Source organism: Pinus tabuliformis, chromosome 8, assembly GCF_031772625.1.
Source record: "Pinus tabuliformis cultivar Carrire ecotype Pingquan chromosome 8, CPIR1, whole genome shotgun sequence".
NCBI lineage: Eukaryota > Viridiplantae > Streptophyta > Pinopsida > Pinales > Pinaceae > Pinus > Pinus tabuliformis.
This window is the reverse complement of record NC_142294.1, coordinates 103,078,052-103,095,172: the sequence shown is the minus strand read 5'-3', so window position 1 is coordinate 103,095,172 and position 17,121 is coordinate 103,078,052.

The window sequence follows — 17,121 nt, the reverse complement described above, 5'->3', positions numbered from 1 at the left end:
CTCCTGCATCTGTGTGAGCCTCTGTGTAAGGGCGACCATCTGCGCAGTCCCTTTGATGTCCTCATATTTCTATTGTAGCTCAAGCACCTCTATCTCTAGGTGCTCTACATTCAGGTGCTCTTGCATGGTGGTTAGGAAATGGAATGATTGTTCAAAAAGTTGCATGCAGTCTGCCACTACACTGTCAACCACCGCTATTGCTATTGTAACAATGGTGGTACGATGTTCCCTAACTTCTGGTGGAGTTGAAGCCCGCAACTGCAATTCTGCAATTTGTAGGTTTGGATCTAACTGAACCCGAGCTTGAGCGTTGCACACCCCTGTGGCCAACTTGTATACGCACGTCTCTACTCGTTCTTCTATAGGAATGCAAAACTCCGGGACCATTCGGTAGGCTTCCTCCAGTACCTGCATTATCTTCTTATTCTACTCCACTGCCTCATTGCATTGTAGGCCCAATTGCTCAATGTTGATGTGCTGCTCGCTCATCACCTACAGAGAACGACTATGTTGGGCCTTGAGTTCCACGGTGACTCCATCCTACAAGAGGTAGAGCATGTCTCGAAGGAGTGTGAACATATTCAATCCCACCCCTTTCAAACTATTGATCGTGGGCCTATCGACCTCATTCTTTATAGTGAGTGCCCCATCCGGTAGCACTATCATGTTCGTCACCCTTGTGCGCAACATCTCCTCAGCAACTGAAGTGGTGATCGCGAGGCTGGTGGACACTGTGCCAACCTGTGGAGTGTGAACCTACAACTCTTGCAGCTCTGTCTGGAGAGCCCACAATACTGACTGTTGTTGCTCTTTGAACTATTGCAGGGCCTCTGGGGTGATATCCCTCACCATTTCTCCAATGTCGTGCAAATCCCCCTCAGTGAGGGTGATTGGGTCCAAGGAAGTCTTCGAAGCCTTGGTTTTCTTCCATGAGGTTGCCTTCTCTTGCGGTGTGGATGCTTGAGTTGGGTGGATGTCGTTTGAGGGTCAGCACCACCTTTTTATGTCTCTGTTTGTGCCTTAGCCATAGGCAAAGGTGACTTCTATCCTTCGCGCTCTTCCCCTCTTGCCTTATGTTGTTCAGCCAATTTCATGGCATTGTGCGCTGCCTGGGCCTTAGCCTCTGCTTTTTCCTTTTTGCGCTTCTCCACTAATTGCACCATTCGAAGCTTGGTTTCTTCCTTCTTACGTTGTGTTGTAAACTTTTCCATTTCCACCACGTAGTCTGATGGAGTGCACTACTCCGGCTGCCAAGACTAAAGGACTACAAAAACAACATCATCAGTCACCAGATTTGGTAGGTTATGCCATTTCTTCGTAGGGTCATTCTGCACCCTGATAAAGACATGGTGGAAATCTGCTTTGAATTCTACATAGCTCTATCATCTAGCGTACACTATGGATGACAACCACGGCTTGTGATTGATCCCCATTCAGATATTCATCTCCATTAAGATGCAAAATATCTTGCTTTCTTTTATACGTTGCACGTCCTTGGTTGCCCACAAGAAAGTATTCTTTGCTGCCTCTTGAAGGTCCGGTGTGACCAAAGGGAATTAGCTCTCTTCAGGCAGCTCCCATGCCACTAGTACGATCAAGAACAAAAGCCATGCGTAGTGGAATGTCCTGCCCTACTCTTGTGCCTCACAGCAATTCAAAATGAACTCACGCATAGATAATTTGCCTAGTTGAACTGGACTCCTTCAGTGCATTGGTTTGCTAGTGCAATCACAAGTGCAGGCACCTCATCTACCAAGGCCAAAAGGTGCAAATGGCTAAAATGCAATGCAGTAGTACAACTCGACAAAAAGGAGCCTCTAGGGTATAAGGCCAGAATGAAGTGAAGAATAAAAGAGGAATGAGTCTTCATCGCATAAGTCATGGCAAGACTAAAGAGGACTCCCGACCGTAGGGACAAAAAATCAGCATGAGTGCCAAGTGACAAGGAGGTACTAACTAGGGCACCCATTATAAGGTAGGCTCTGCCACACAAGTCATGATACTTCTAAGCAATGCGAAGGTTTTGCACCATAACTTGGTGGGGTCGATCCTAAGGCCAAAATGGGAAAGGAAACTGATAAGTTCACAATGCAGGTAGAAAAACCTAACCTATATGCCAGTTTCAAGAACCAATACCTGTCCGAATGAACCAACCATAAAATTTCCCCAAAGCATAATTCTTCCAAGTTCTGTAAACAAAAATAGGAACACTAGACAAGAAGTTAATACATCTTACATATAAAATTCATATAAAATCTTGTGTTATATAATACAAAACTTGAAAATGTGTACCTTATATATACAATATGGTACAGGGACCATGCTACCTTGCGACTTACGCATAATAGTTCTTCTGGACAAACCCATTCCAAGGCTCAGGTCAAGGGCTCCTTTGGTAGTCAAAACTCAAGGCTTCAAAGAGTTCCTGCTGTGAAGGCAAATCAAGTTCTAGAAAACCATGAGAACTACAAGGATCAAAAGAGGGAATTAAAGGGTCCCATGTCCCTATAGTAAGAATCTCTCGGTCAACTGCCAGGACCAAGTCCCAAGAAGGAGAATAATAGGTCAAAGGATCCTTCTCAGAAGTGATTGAACATTCAGGATTCAAGGCCACATAATTCACCCATGGCAGGGTAGAGTCTACTTGAACACTTGGAACAAACCAAGGGGTATTCTGTAGTAAATTCAAATTAGGGTTGTAATTATCAGTTGGAAGCTGATCAATAGTGACAATATTCCCTTCATGAGGAAAGCCCATCACTCGAAAGAGTGAAGACACTACAACATTCATACCATAGACATAATCACGCCCAAGTAGCATATTAATGTCTAAAGGGCTATCAACCGCCATCATATTGATTAATATAGTCTTCCCACCTAAAGTAATAGGCAATTGAGGAAGAACACCCATAGATTCACCAGGTCTTCTATCATAGGCTAACAACTGACTCTGAGCTGTCAACAACTTTGGGGAACTCAAGGCTTTCCATGTCAAAGAGGATATAATACTTGTAAAGGATCCTTCATCCACCATACATCGATAGACATTAGTGGAATTAACTATGATCTTTATTTAGAAAGGTGCAGTGTAAGGAAGACGAGGCTTGACAAGATTATCCCAATCAAAGGAAGCACTCCTAGAAGTTGGAGGGGGAACATTCAAAGAAACCAGAATACCCCCTATACCAAAAGACTCTGTGCTAGAAATCAAACAGACTCTTTTGTTAGGCACTTCACCCCCCAAAAGAGGAGTGTAATCAGCCAGCGATTACACTAGCTCAACCATATTATCAACCAATGGTTGACGAGATTGATGAGAAACCATATCAGATCTAGGAGTAGAAGTACTTTCAAACTCGGACCATATCCTTTGTACCTCTAGAATACCAGGGCATAAATGAGTAAGGTGGTCTCCCTTGCATATATTACAAGGGAACTTAGGTTTAAAACTTCTACGTCCAGGTTTCTTATCAACCTCCATTCTGCCAACATGACTAGCAATGGTTTGCAGAGAGTCCTGAACATGACTTGCAGATGATCCTGACTCTTTTCTAGTATGAATTATAGTGACTATAATTTTTCCCCCAGCATGACTCGAAGCGGCTGAAGACTCATCTTCAACATGACTAGCAGAGGTTGATGATGAAGTGCTAGTATGACTTGCAGTGACTAGACTTATGCCCCCAGCATGACTCGCAGTGACTGAAGGCTCATCTTCAACATGACTAGTAGAGGTTGATGATGAAGTGCTAGTATGACTTGTAGTGACTAGACTTGTGCCCCCAGCATGACTCGAAGAAGCTGAAGGCTCATCTTCAACATGAATAGCATAGGTTGATCACGAAGTGCTAGTATGACTTGCAGGGACTAGACTTGTGCCCCCAGCATAACTTGTAGTGGCTGAAGGCCCATCTTCAACATGACTTGTAGAGCTTGATGATGAAATGGTAGAATTATTCTTCTTCTTTAAATTCCTCTTTCTCCTCTTTTTAGATTTCTTATTACAAAAATGAGGAGAAAAAGGAATCCGAGATTTCTCTTTAAAATAATATGAACGATTAACATCCATGTGATGCCCCTGAAATAAAGCATTCAATTGAGAAGCTTCAAGAGAATTTGGAATATTCGGAGTGGACCACAGCCAAATGGGTAGTCCAACATTCAACCCAAGAATATTCACAGTGGCCATCAAGGGAGTACCAATATTTCCAAAGAAAGGAAAAGCACAAGGATCCCCTTTTGGGAGGGTACCTTGGTTGGTTTCCCCAGGAATATTGGCCATATCTAATTGGTTCGTAGACCCTTCCCTTATGGGAATGTAGAAATGAATTTTCAAGGAAGATAGATACATAATCAAAACCTTTGCCCTTGAGGAGGCAAGTCCACCACTTCCAAAAGAACGACCATAAGCCTTTCAAGATCGGCAGAGTGGTAAGCCAGTCACTCGGAACACAAAGTCCAAATGTGACTAGACAAAAATACCTAAAGCCAACTATATACAAAGAGCAAAGAGCACTCACTAAAAATGTCCCTAAAATAAGTCAGCCAGTCAAACAACTTCCAAGTATTTCTGCTCAGCGTGATTAGGACTCGACACCAAAATACAAGAAAGTGAAGTAAGGGGCCTTCTGAAGATAGTCTGGGATAATCATGGCCCAATCCTACGTGCGAAGGTAACAGAGGAAGTTACACTGACCTCCTAACAACAGCCTGCGTCGGTGCAAGCTCCCAAGATTCGCAAGGGTGCCCTCTAGTAGTACCATTGAGAGTGATACAACGTCGACCTCAGGTGCCACGGGATTCCCCTCTACATCCACCTATGTAGATCCCTAGGAGAAGCAACTAAGGTTACCAACTCATCTCAGAAGCCAGGCGGAATAGTCTTGAGGTAAGATCCGACAAGTAGGAGAGGGGGTATCTCTTTTCTTTATCTTCAAAAACCCTTGTGCTTAACTCCCAAATTCAGAGCTTTCCTGGTCTTCCTAACACTATTGGATTTGCACTCACTATTCAAACTCCTATGCTTGATAGTTTAAAATGGCCTTGGAGAGTTTTCTCTCCACACACCTAATCCAAGGCCTTAAAATATCCCAAAACTTGTTGGTGTGTCTAAATTGACAATTATAAAAAAGTTCTACTATATTTTAATTAGCGCTTGTTTTTAAATGGGTTGTTCTTAAGGCAAGGGATAGGCGAAAATGAAACTTGTGGTGTTTTGACACAAAATAAATTAATAAAAACCAACCTATATGCAAATGCAGTCGTTTTGTTCTTCGATGAAAGAAATTTCTACTAGGTTCTAAGGAACTTCTAAGAAAGCAATAAATTTTTATTTTATTTTATTTTCTTTTACTCAAGCTTCACACTCACAAAAATTAACAAAACTATGGATTCCCTAAAAGATGCACAAATTTATCCTAATGCAATGAATAGATGCTGATGAAAAACTTAAGACTACTCTAAATCAAAGAATGAAAGCAACTTGTTTATCAATTCTAAGTAGCCACTTAAGATGTTTAGATAGATTATAAGTTGCTAATGCTCATTTCCATCCAAACACTGAAAGCCAATTTCAAGACAAACAAAAATTCACTTTCACTCACAAAAAAGGAAACTAAATCAAAACAAGGCCAAAGAAAACAAAAACCAAGTTTTCAAGCAGTTTTCTTCAAAAGCAAAAACAAAAATGACTTTTAAAAAGTTCTCCAACTAAGACATAAAATTTATGATCGAAGAATAGGCAACAAAACACTTTGCAAGTTAACAACACAAAATGGGTGAAAACTCAACAAAAAGTGTGTTTCAAGATGCTCTTAATAGTCAAAAAGCAGGGAAAAGAGATTGGTGACAATGATCACGAGATCAAGAAAGACAATTCTCAAAATCGTCACACAACAAATTTCAAAAAGCAAGAAAAGTAAATGGCCATAAAGATGTAGTTCTGACATGCAAACAAAAAGATCACCAAAACAAGATTTGCCACAAAGATTGAGACCAATATTTCTACCCTGGAAGACCAGAATAACCAAGATTCCTAGAAAGAAATCTTGTGTGCTTAAACAAAAATGATGACGCTTGCAACAAAAGAAAACAAGACCAATACTTTCCACAACCAGAGAGAGTTTGAAATCGCGAACTTGCTGTAAATATAAAGACTGACATAGAAAAGTAACTGTTCAGGAAAGACTTAGACCAGCAGACAGATCTTCAGAAACAAAAATATTTGAAAAAACTTGAAAATTTTAGGGTATACACGACTGTGTCAATGCACATCTGCATGTATATTCTATTCAGCCCAAGGAAACCTGCATATATGCGGGTTCACTTGAGGAAACTTGCATACATATGCCTCTGTAAACTGGAAAAACAACATATATAATAGATCACAAGAAAAACAAAAAAAAAAGGTCTGAAGAAAGTGATCAAACTTACAGTTCAATTTCCTATAGGAATAGACTACTCAGTCAGAGAAAGTAAATAAACAGTTGAGCCCTAATTGGCTTGAATAAACCCAAACTAGAAACAACAATACTGTTGTCCCTAGCGGAGTCGACAATTCTGTTGAGGGACAAAGTCCCCTAAGGTCTTGGGTCAATACCCTAGCAGAGCAGGGATTATCTACAAAGAAAAAAAAGCATTCCACATAGCCATGATACTAATATAAACAAACTATACGAAGAGAGGTGCACCTGGGGGTCCTTTGTTTGGGTAGATCCAGCTAGGGTGCAAACCCTCTTGGAGTTGCATTCAATCCTTCAATCTACAAAACAATCAATTCAAGAAAGTACAATAGTATATGGACCAAGCATCATAAGTAAATCAACTTCATATCATATTGAAAGGTAGTTAGTCATACAATTGAAACAACCATTCATATGTAAATCATAATATTGACATCATAAGCATGAAGAATATTAATATCAAGAACAAGACAAGTGTTTCTTTTATTATAGATAACTAAAATACATAAAGGAATGATTTCACCTGAGTCTTCCTTTCGCATGCTCCAAGCAGAACTGTCCTCTGGATTCGTCTAATCTCAAGCCTTCAACAAGCTCCTTCCATGACTCACTCAAGGATATCTCAACTAATGGAAAGACATCATAACTCAAGGAAACAAGGGTTTCCTGTAATGGGGAAAGTGTTGGAAGCACAAGGATCTTCAGACCTGATCAGGGATAATCTCAACAGAGTGATTTCTCTCTCCATGCTCTCCCCTTTAGGCCTTCCCATTGAAGCCTTTTTATTCTTCTCCCAAAGTAGTTTTTTAGTTGGGAATTCGTTGGGAACAGTTGGGACATGGGCACTAATAGGTAATCAACAGGTAAAACCAGTGATCTCCACCCGAAATTAAGGAGAAATTTTTTTTAAGTCTTTTAAGACATATACACGGGTTGGGTATACACAAACCCGTGTACACACGGGTTTAACTCAGGGAAATGTTGCATATAAGGAGTAAAAAATTGTTATTTAAGTATTTGGACTAGGTTTGGAAGGAGGGGTTGCCCTAGGCCATGAGTGCACATCATAAACATCAAGAGTGAGATTTGGAGCTATAACAGGCAATCTCTTCAAGCTTGGCCCAGATCAAATCTTCAGAAGGTGTGTCAGGGAGGAGAAAGTCTTTGGCATCCTTCTAACCTATCATGATGGGCCTTGTGAAGGTCACTTTGCAGCAAAGACGACAACATTCAAAGTATTACAAGTAGGTTGTTTTTTCCCACTCTTCATTGGGATGTGAAAAGATATACTAGTTAGTGTGATCGGTGCCAAATTATGGCAAGGCCTACTCCAAGAGATGAAATGCCTCTGCAGCCTCAAGTGACTTTTGAGCCATTCGACAAGTGGAGCATGGAATTAATTAGGCCTATTGACCCTCCTTCCAAGAAGAAACAATACATCATTATGTGCATTAGATATTTGACTAAGTGGGATGAAATAGAGGCAATTAAGGAAGCAATAGTGGAGAAGGTGGCTAAGTTCCTAAGGGAGAATGTATTTTACAAATTTTGGTACCCTAGAGAGCTGGTCATAGACCAAGGCAGCCAGTTTACCTCCAACATGATTGAGTACTTGCTCAACCAACACAAGATCAAGCATAGAAGTTCCACTCCCTATCATCCACAAACTAGTAGGAAAGTGGAGGTGACCAATAGAGCACTGGAGGGAATCTTGACCAAAGTGGGAACCAGTAGCAGGAAGGATAGGGTAGATAGACTAGTTGAGGCCACCTGGGCCTAGAGTACCACATGGAAGACCACCACTGGATTCACACCCTATGAGCTGGTCTATGGGAAAGAGGCCCTGATACCCATTGAATTTGAGTATAACACATTAAGGATGGCAACCCAACTAGATCTAGATCTCAACAGTGCACAAAAGGATAGATTGCTTAAGTTGAATGGTTTGGATGAGTTCAGAATGCAAGCCCTCCTACATATAAAGGTAGTTCAACTTCAGAGGAAGATCTTGCATGATAAAAACATCAAGTAGAAGCAATTTCAGGAAGGCGATTGGTCGTTGTTATATGATTCTAGGTATAAAGACTTCAAGGCCAATTTAATGACGAGACGGTTAGGACCTTATGTTGTGGAAAGATGCCATGAAAATGGTGTTTGGTCAATTTAGTGTGTTCTAATTGCTATTTAAAATGTCAATCCGGGATTCGTAAACTGGCGAAGTGAAGTGTACTATATGTACAAGATAACCATTTCCTTAGTCTTTTGTCATTTTTGAGTTTTCTAGTTTGTTTTTGGATTTATCTTTCCCTAATGTGTGATGGCGAAAATGAAAGTTAAGTATGGATGGTAATGGTGATTTCTACAGTGATTTTCCCAAACTTAAAAGTGTTCAAAAAGAAAGCTTTAAAACAAATGTAATGAAATCAATTCTTAAGAGGAAGTAAATGTATCAAACAGTGAACTAATGACAATGGCCCAGTATCCTTGCTGTTGTATGAAAAAGAAAGTAAAAACTGAACTTAAAGCAACTCAGAAACTGAAAGCAAAATCAACTAATTCACACTACAACTTTTCTGATCCTTTACCCTTCAGCTGAATCTACCTTGTGGGAAGCAATCATGAACAAGTTAAGCAATATGATATCTAAATGGCAAGAAATTAAATTGCATAAAGGAAACTAATCACACTACTTCAACTCTTCTGATCCTTTACCCTTCAGCTGAATCTACCTTGTGGGAAGCAATCATGAACAAGTTAAGCAATATGATAACTAAATCACACTACAATAAGTAATATTCTGATTCCTTACTAATAGAGTCGCTTGACTATAGAAAGAAACCATAAACAAATGAGTAGTATGATGTCTAAGTAGCAGAAAAATAAATAAGAGAAACACAATTTGAAAAAGGACAGTGCTGGAATTAAACTTCAGAAAATGAAAATTAGCAGGAAGGACAAGATTATCTCATATGTTAGTAGTTATCAAAAAGATGAAAATTTTCCCGGGCTGCCTAAGAAAACCTGTAGAAAAGCATTGATCAGCTGACAACTATAAGAAAATAGAAATGAAAATGTAAACAACAATGAATTAAAAACATCAAACAGCATGTTATATACAAGCTAATGATTATGAAAACAGAAGCATAGTAAAATCAAATGAAAACTATACAGGGATTTAGTGCACAGGATCCCTCTGCCACCTCAGCCAGTCAATGAACAGTCAAAAAAACGAGCTCAGGAAAGTAGTCTTCTCATGTATTAAAGCAGCAGCAAAATATGTAAAACAGAGTGCAGTGGGGTGATAATAACATCAGTTCAAAAATTACATCTCCAAAAGCTTCTACACAACGTTTATCAACACGTTATTTATAATGAAAAAGTACTGAAACTAACTAACTGAATCCTATGCTATTAACTGCGTTGCCAGAGACACGTAGATCTCCTTAGCCCGAGATCTAGCGTAACGGTCATCATGTCTATTAAATCTTTGCAGTGGTAGCTGTTGGATTCAGGTTACAGGGTTGATCTCCAGGTGTGTCGATGTCTCCATGAGCTGAGGACTGTGCCACGTAAACTTTCACGTGCTCAAAACAAAGACGTGCCACCACTAAATTCATTGGTTGGCTTTGCCTTTTACCCTTGTTGACCGTGACTTTTTATGGATGATTTGGCTGATCTAAAGGGACACGTTCCATGTACCCGTCACCTGTAGCTTGCACATGTGGCTCGTTTCTTCATAGGACACATGTAGCATAGCCTTTAACAAAATGGCTGCAGAATCCTGTGCTGGCTGCGGAAACCTGTGCTAGCTGCGGAAACTGACAAGTTTCCGCAACTGCCTGAACAAAAATCTAAACCAAACAACAGTCATAATCATAGTTAGAAAACCATGTTAGAAGCTCTTTTTAGACTATAATGTAATGATTTAACAGCTTGGTGGATGAAGTAAGTGGAAAAAGAAGGCTGAGAGGGTGTACAGGAAGGTGCAAGTTTGAGGCTCAACATACCCCCACTATGAAGGTGTTGCATGTCCTCATGCAACCAAAATTTAGTTATTTCCCTCTAATCCATATGTTCTGAGGCTTCTGCTAGGACATCTAGCCCTCTTTTCTTCTTCTTTGATGCTAACATCATCCTGGGTTTCCTGACTAGACATTTGAACTTGAGATTAATCAATGCTCTGCTTAACTTTTTGCAATTTTTCTTCAGTTTCTTGTTTTTCTTTTGCCACAGTCCTAAATGGAGCATAGTGTTATCATGGACAATTTTATCTACCTTGCTCTGCTCTTTGAGTGCTTCATTTTCCTATTTGATATGCCTATTTAGGAATTCTAATTCAAATACCTCCTGTTTCAAAGACTGAACTTGTGCATCTAGTGGCAGAGTGGTACTCGGTCCTGTAGCTTATTGTTCTAAGGATTCCAGGTAGTTATATACCTCTTGCTGATTAGGATCTACCTCAGGTGTCTTTCTCGTACTAAGCTCAAAATCTGGTGGAGGAGGACTGCTCTCTCTTTCCGGCCGAAAAGGGCTTTCATCATGTGGAGGACTTAGTTCAATGCTTGGCTGAGCTGGAGATTTCTCAAGTGTCTCTTCACCTAAATCAATAATGTGAGGCTGTTTTTCTTGGATTTTATTCACCTTTCCTTTTAGCCTAGTGCTCCTCCTTAAGTATGGACTAGTACTCTTTTCTTGTGCACTCTGTTTTCCTTTTTTCTTTTTCTTTGCTATAGCAGCAGCCTGAAGATGTACTAATCTTTCTGAGAGTGGTTGATAATCCTCTTCTATGGATTTCTCAGGGGATGGATAGACTTCTTGGATGGTTCTTTTGCCTTTTTCTTTCTTCTGTTTCTTATTTTTAGCTCTATCTTCTTCTTCTTTTTGGACAGTTTCTTGAGTTTCTATAGTAGGGGAGTCTTGGACTGTAGTGTTCTTTTCTCTCCTCCTACTTTTCCTTGGAATCTTTGGTGGACTACTTCCAGAGGCCTCAGATGGCTCTTGGAAGTAGTTTCTTGTGAATAATTGCTCCCAAGTATCTTTAGTTTTCTTCAATTGGTCCTCAATAAGAATTTTTATGAGTCCATGATGGTAAAGATGAGGTTCAATGTTGCCTATGTGTTTTTGAACTGTAAAACTCATCTTTTTCAGACTCAATAGCAGAAAATGAGGCAAATTAAGAGTGTGACCCTCTAGGAAATTCATCATCAGTCTAGCATGATACATATACATCGAACCAAAATGACCTTCACACGTGATAAATTTCTGGATAACTAACAGTAGACTAGACCATTCCTCTTTTAGGGCATGAACAGGGATGCCTCTTGTAAATACGGTGGTATCCATACCTTGGTTTTGTAGCATGATTCTCCATATCTGATCGTCCACACTTCTATTTTTAAACCACCTTTCACCTTCTTGAGGTAGGCCTGTGGCAGCTGCTACTATGGCCTCAGTCACTGTGAACTTCAAGTCTCCAATCTCCACTGTTTGTCCATCAAAAGACCGTGCAAAAGCTTTGGTCACCTCCTTGTTATGGCTTTTAAACTTTTGGATAAATCATAGCCATCTGGATTTCTTCAGCAATTCCTTAGTTTGAGGATAACCTTCCAAGTATTTCGGTCCTTCTGGCTCTGCTCTCACTAATTTTCCCATCCTCTGTTTTAAATTCCAACTGAGAGTTCTTCTGCGTGTTAGGGTTCAAAAAAAATGGCTTGGTTACAAGATTTAGGATAGACTGTAGTGGCTGCAATCGGGGTTTAGAACAAACTGTAGTGGCTGTAGTCGGGGTTTGGGATAACTGTAGTGGCTGCAGTCGAAAATGGAGAACAGGGAATGGAAGTACCTGAATTACCGGAGGAACAGAGGGTGAGTAGCAGTAAACAAGTTCAAAATAAAATGTGGATGCATGCGAGGAGTATGGTATTAGTGGAGTGGGAAACAAATGGAGTAACGTTGGGGTTCTTTTCAATCAGATGATTGTGTATGAAATTTTTACACGTCTCAACAGACGGCTATGGAAATTACGGCTAAGAAGAACCGTAACGCAATAGGTCACGTCTCAAGAGTACGGGTAATAAATGGAAGTGCAGTCAGTCTTGAGTTTAAACTCGGAATAATCATGAGACCGTTGGAGAAATGAATGCAAGGTGTGTGGAGTGATATCGTGGAATAGGAGTGGTAATGGAGCTATCGTATCAAATCATTGCACATAGTAGAACTTGTTATGGTTTGATAACTATGTGTAATTATGACTTGAATTGTTATTTGATAAAAAAATTTGATCATACCTTTGGAAAGTTTGTCTTTTCTTGCTCAAGGCTTCTAACCAATTGCTCTTCCTTGATGTCTTGGAGATGCCCCATGTCTTTAGCTCAATTACACCTGCATTTCATGATTATTGCACTAACAGTTGACTGTAAATTTGAAAACAGAGTGATGCTGGCTGCGGAAATCGTTTCTGGCTGCGGAAATTGAGACAACACCCACTTAACTGAACAAAGGTAGTTAGAGAAGAACTAACTAAATGAAAATAGTCCTGAAAGGGACTTTTATTGATGAAATGAAATGGAATGAGTGGAATGAAATGAAAAATGAAGTGGAGTGAAGTGAAATGGAAATGAGAATGAGATGGAGGTGAAGTGAAATGGCAAATGAGATGGAGTGAAGATGGAAAGAGAAGGAGAGGAGATTTTTTTTGGAAAATTTAGAGTGTCAGGTGTCCCTGATTTTCACTCTACATTTTCTGTATAAGACCGCCAATCTATGATTAGTTTTCAGGCTTATACGATTTTTTTATTTTTATTTTTTCACTGAAAGAAACAAAGGCTAGGTTGATGGGGGAGAAGGATTCTTCTCCACCAGCCTTATTGCAGAATTCTCTTGGAACATTTTGACAAATTCTTCTTTTGAGAGTGGCTTATGATAAATTTTTAATCGGTGGCCATTCACAATGAGAGGAGTTTGAAATTCATCAATGGTCTTGATTCTTACCGCTCCATTGTTAAAGACTTTGTCAATCTCATATGGCCCAAGCCAATGAGTCTAAAATTTTCCTTTGAACTCTTTAAACTTGGAATCAAATAGGAATGCCCAATCTCCCTCTTGAAAATTTCTCTCTTTGATGTATCTGTCATGCCAATTAGCTCTTTGATGTTGAACTAGATCAGTCCTTAAAACTGCATCTTGTCTGATCTCATCTAGCTCATTCAGCTGCTCCATTCTGTGCTTTTGGGCTTCTGATAGATTCATCCCCAACTGGACTGCCATCTTGAAAGTCTTGACTTGAAACTCAATGGGGAGAAGGACCTCTTTCCCATAAACAAATTCATAGGGAGAATGTCCTGTTGTGTTCCTCCATGTAGTTCTGTAGGCCCATAAGCTTCAGGAAGCCTTTCTGCCCAATCTTTTCTATGTAGATGAACAGTTTTGGTGATGATGCTTTCAAGAACTTTGTTTGTAGACTCCACTTGGCCATTTGCTTGCGGATGGTAAGGAGTAGATTTTTTGTGCTTGATTTTGTATTCTTCTATCAGCTTCTCCATCAAGTTAGATGTAAATTGACTTCCCTGATCTGTCACAATTTCTCTTGGGACACCAAAACGAGTAAAAATATCCTCAAAAAGAAATTGAACAACTGAATTTTTAGTGGCAGAAGGCAATGCTTTGGCTTCTACCCATTTAGTGACATAATCAGTGCATACCAATATATATTTCTTTTGTTTAGATGGCGGATTAATGGGTCCAATGAAATCTAAAGCCCATTTTGCAAAGGTTTCGATGAGTACCTTTGGTTGTAATGGCATTTCATTTGAAAGAGTCGGTCTCCCAACTCTTTGGCAGCTGTCACACCTTCTGACATATTGTTGTGCATCTTTGAAAAGGGAAGGCCAATAATATCCTAAAGAAAGGATTTTATAGGCCGTCCTTTTGTCAGCAAAGTTTCCACCGCACGGTTCATCATGACATGCCTTGAGAATGTCAGGCATTTCACCTTCCCGAACACATCTTCTGATCACACAATCTAGCCCTGTTTTAAACAATTCATTAGAAATCCATGAATAACTTGAACTCTCCTGGATAATTTTTCTTTTTTCACCAGGAAATAGACGTGGAGGTAGCTTCCCTGTAACCAAATAGTTAGCAATATCTGCATACCAAGGATTCTTAGGAGTTACTGCAAACAAATATTCATTTGGAACTTATCCTCTACAGGAGAATCTTCGTTAGTATTTTGGATTCTAGACAAGAAATCATCTACTGTATTTTGTTTCCCTGGTCTATCCAACACAGTAATATTGAATTCTTGTAAAAGTAAGAGCCATCTTATAACTCTGCCATTAGTAACAGGTTTATTCATGAGATATCTAATTGCAGAATGATCAGTATGGACAAAAGTTTCATAGCCAGTTATATAGTGTCTAAACTTATTGATTGCATGAACAAAGCTAAGAACTCTTTCTTAGTCACAGTATAGTTTAACTCAGTGGGAGTCAAATTTTTACTGGTGTAGTAAATGGCATGAGGAACTAAATCCTTTTGTCCCAACACAGCTCCTAGAGCTGTATCTGAAGCATCTGTGGAAATATGGAAAGGAAGTTTCCAATTTGGACCTCTCAAAATTGGTGCTTCAGATATTCTTGTTTTCAAAGTTTCAAATGCAGATTGACAATCAGGATCCCATTTGAATTCAGAGTCTTTTGTAAGTAATTTGAAGAGTTGAGATGCTATTTTAGTGAAGTTTTCAATAAATCTTCTATAGTATCCAGTAAATCCAAGAAAACTTCTAACATCTTTTTGACAATTTGGAATAGGCAACTTGGAGATGACTTCAACTTTTGATCTATCAACTTTAATCCCATCTCCTGAAATATGATGTCCTAAAACAATCCCTTTAGTAAACATCATAAAGCATTTTTCATGACTTAATGATAGGTTTGTTTCTTTACATCTTATAAGGACTTTTTCCAAATTCTCTAATGCCTCTTCAAAGGAATTACCATAAACTGTAAAATCATCCATATAAACCTCTACACAATCATGGATTAGATCGAAAAAGATTCCTAGTATTGCCCTTTGAAATGTTGTGGGTGCATTACATAATCTAAAAGGAAGTACTCGGTAAGCAAAAGTTCCCCATGGACAGGTAAATGTGGTCTTGTCATGATCTTCAGGTGCTACCTGAATCTGATTGTAACCACTAAAACCATCCAAAAATGAAAAATACTTTTTGCCTGCTAAAGTATCTAATACCTGATCGATAAAGGGTAAAGGAAAGTGATCCTTCAAAGTTGCTTTGTTCAATTCCCTGTAATAAATGCATACCCTCCATTTAAAATTCTTTTTAGGTACTATAACCAAAGGAGAAACCCATCGACTATCTGAAATTGGATAAATGAAGTTTACATAAAGTAACTTTTGGAGCTCTTCTTTCACTATCTCCCTAAGGTTTGGATTCATCCTTCTCTGAGGTTGTCTGATTGGTATACTGTTTTCCTCAATGTAGATGTGATGAATGCAAGTCTTAGGGTCAATACCTTTCATATCAGTATATTCCCATGCAAATGTAGTAGAATGTTTTTGCAAGATTTTGGTTAGTTCTTCCTGTTGTGATCTTTCCAAATTTTTGTTGATATTCAATGTTTTTGCTGGAAAGATCTCAATGGCGAAACTACCAAATTCTTCCAAAGAGAAAAGAGACATTTGTCTAGATGATAAATACTCAATGTTGGAATCTAACTGAAATTGTGTGTGGTCATATTCTGAAGATGTTTCAAAATTTGCTAATGTGTTCAGAATTTGACTATCTTCACTAACTTCAGAAATGGTAAAGACAGGTTGTATAGTATCTTCATCATCAATCCATTCATTATCTCAAATTTCTGTAATTGCTTTTGCTCGAGGATATAGATTGAAGTTCTTTATCGAATTACCATCAGAAATATACACATCCCCAAACCTACAACTGATGAAAGCATCAGCTGTGGCTAGCCAAGGTCTTCCTAGGATGAGAGGATGTCCTCCTAAATTACTCTTGGGGGTTAAAATCATAAAATATACTGGATATTCCCAAGAGTCTAAGGAGACTGAAATATCTTCTAATACACCATCTGGCTTAATAATTGGTCGATCTGCAAGTTGCAGTAAAGTAGGTGTAAAGAGAAGGTTAGGAAGCTTTAGTTGTTCCATAGTCTGTCTACTCATAATGTTGATAGAAACCCCTAAATCAATCAAAGCATTTGGAATTTCAACCCCATTGATATGTGTTTTGACAATTGGACTACCAGGATCTACATACGTCTGCATAGTAATTTTTCCCATCATGATGTCTGCAATTTTCCCAACCAGGTGGATTCTTCTTGTGTCTCTAGGTTTCCTTCCTGGTCTTTTAAGACTCAACTCCTTTATTGTTTTTTCTAGAATATGAATCTCTTTAATGGCTTGTAACAAGGGAATCTTGATACATATATTCTTCAGTTCATCTAGAAAATCATAGTCAGGCAACAAGATTTGTTTTTCCACCCCTTTGTCAATTTGTAATCTTTCAGGAAAGGGAGGTGTGGATGAAGATGCAGGTTGCTCAACTATAGGAGTTGTGGGGGTTAGTTCTTTTTCTTTTTCTTTCTAAATGTTTGGGTTTTGAAGAGATGCTTCAGAACCCTTA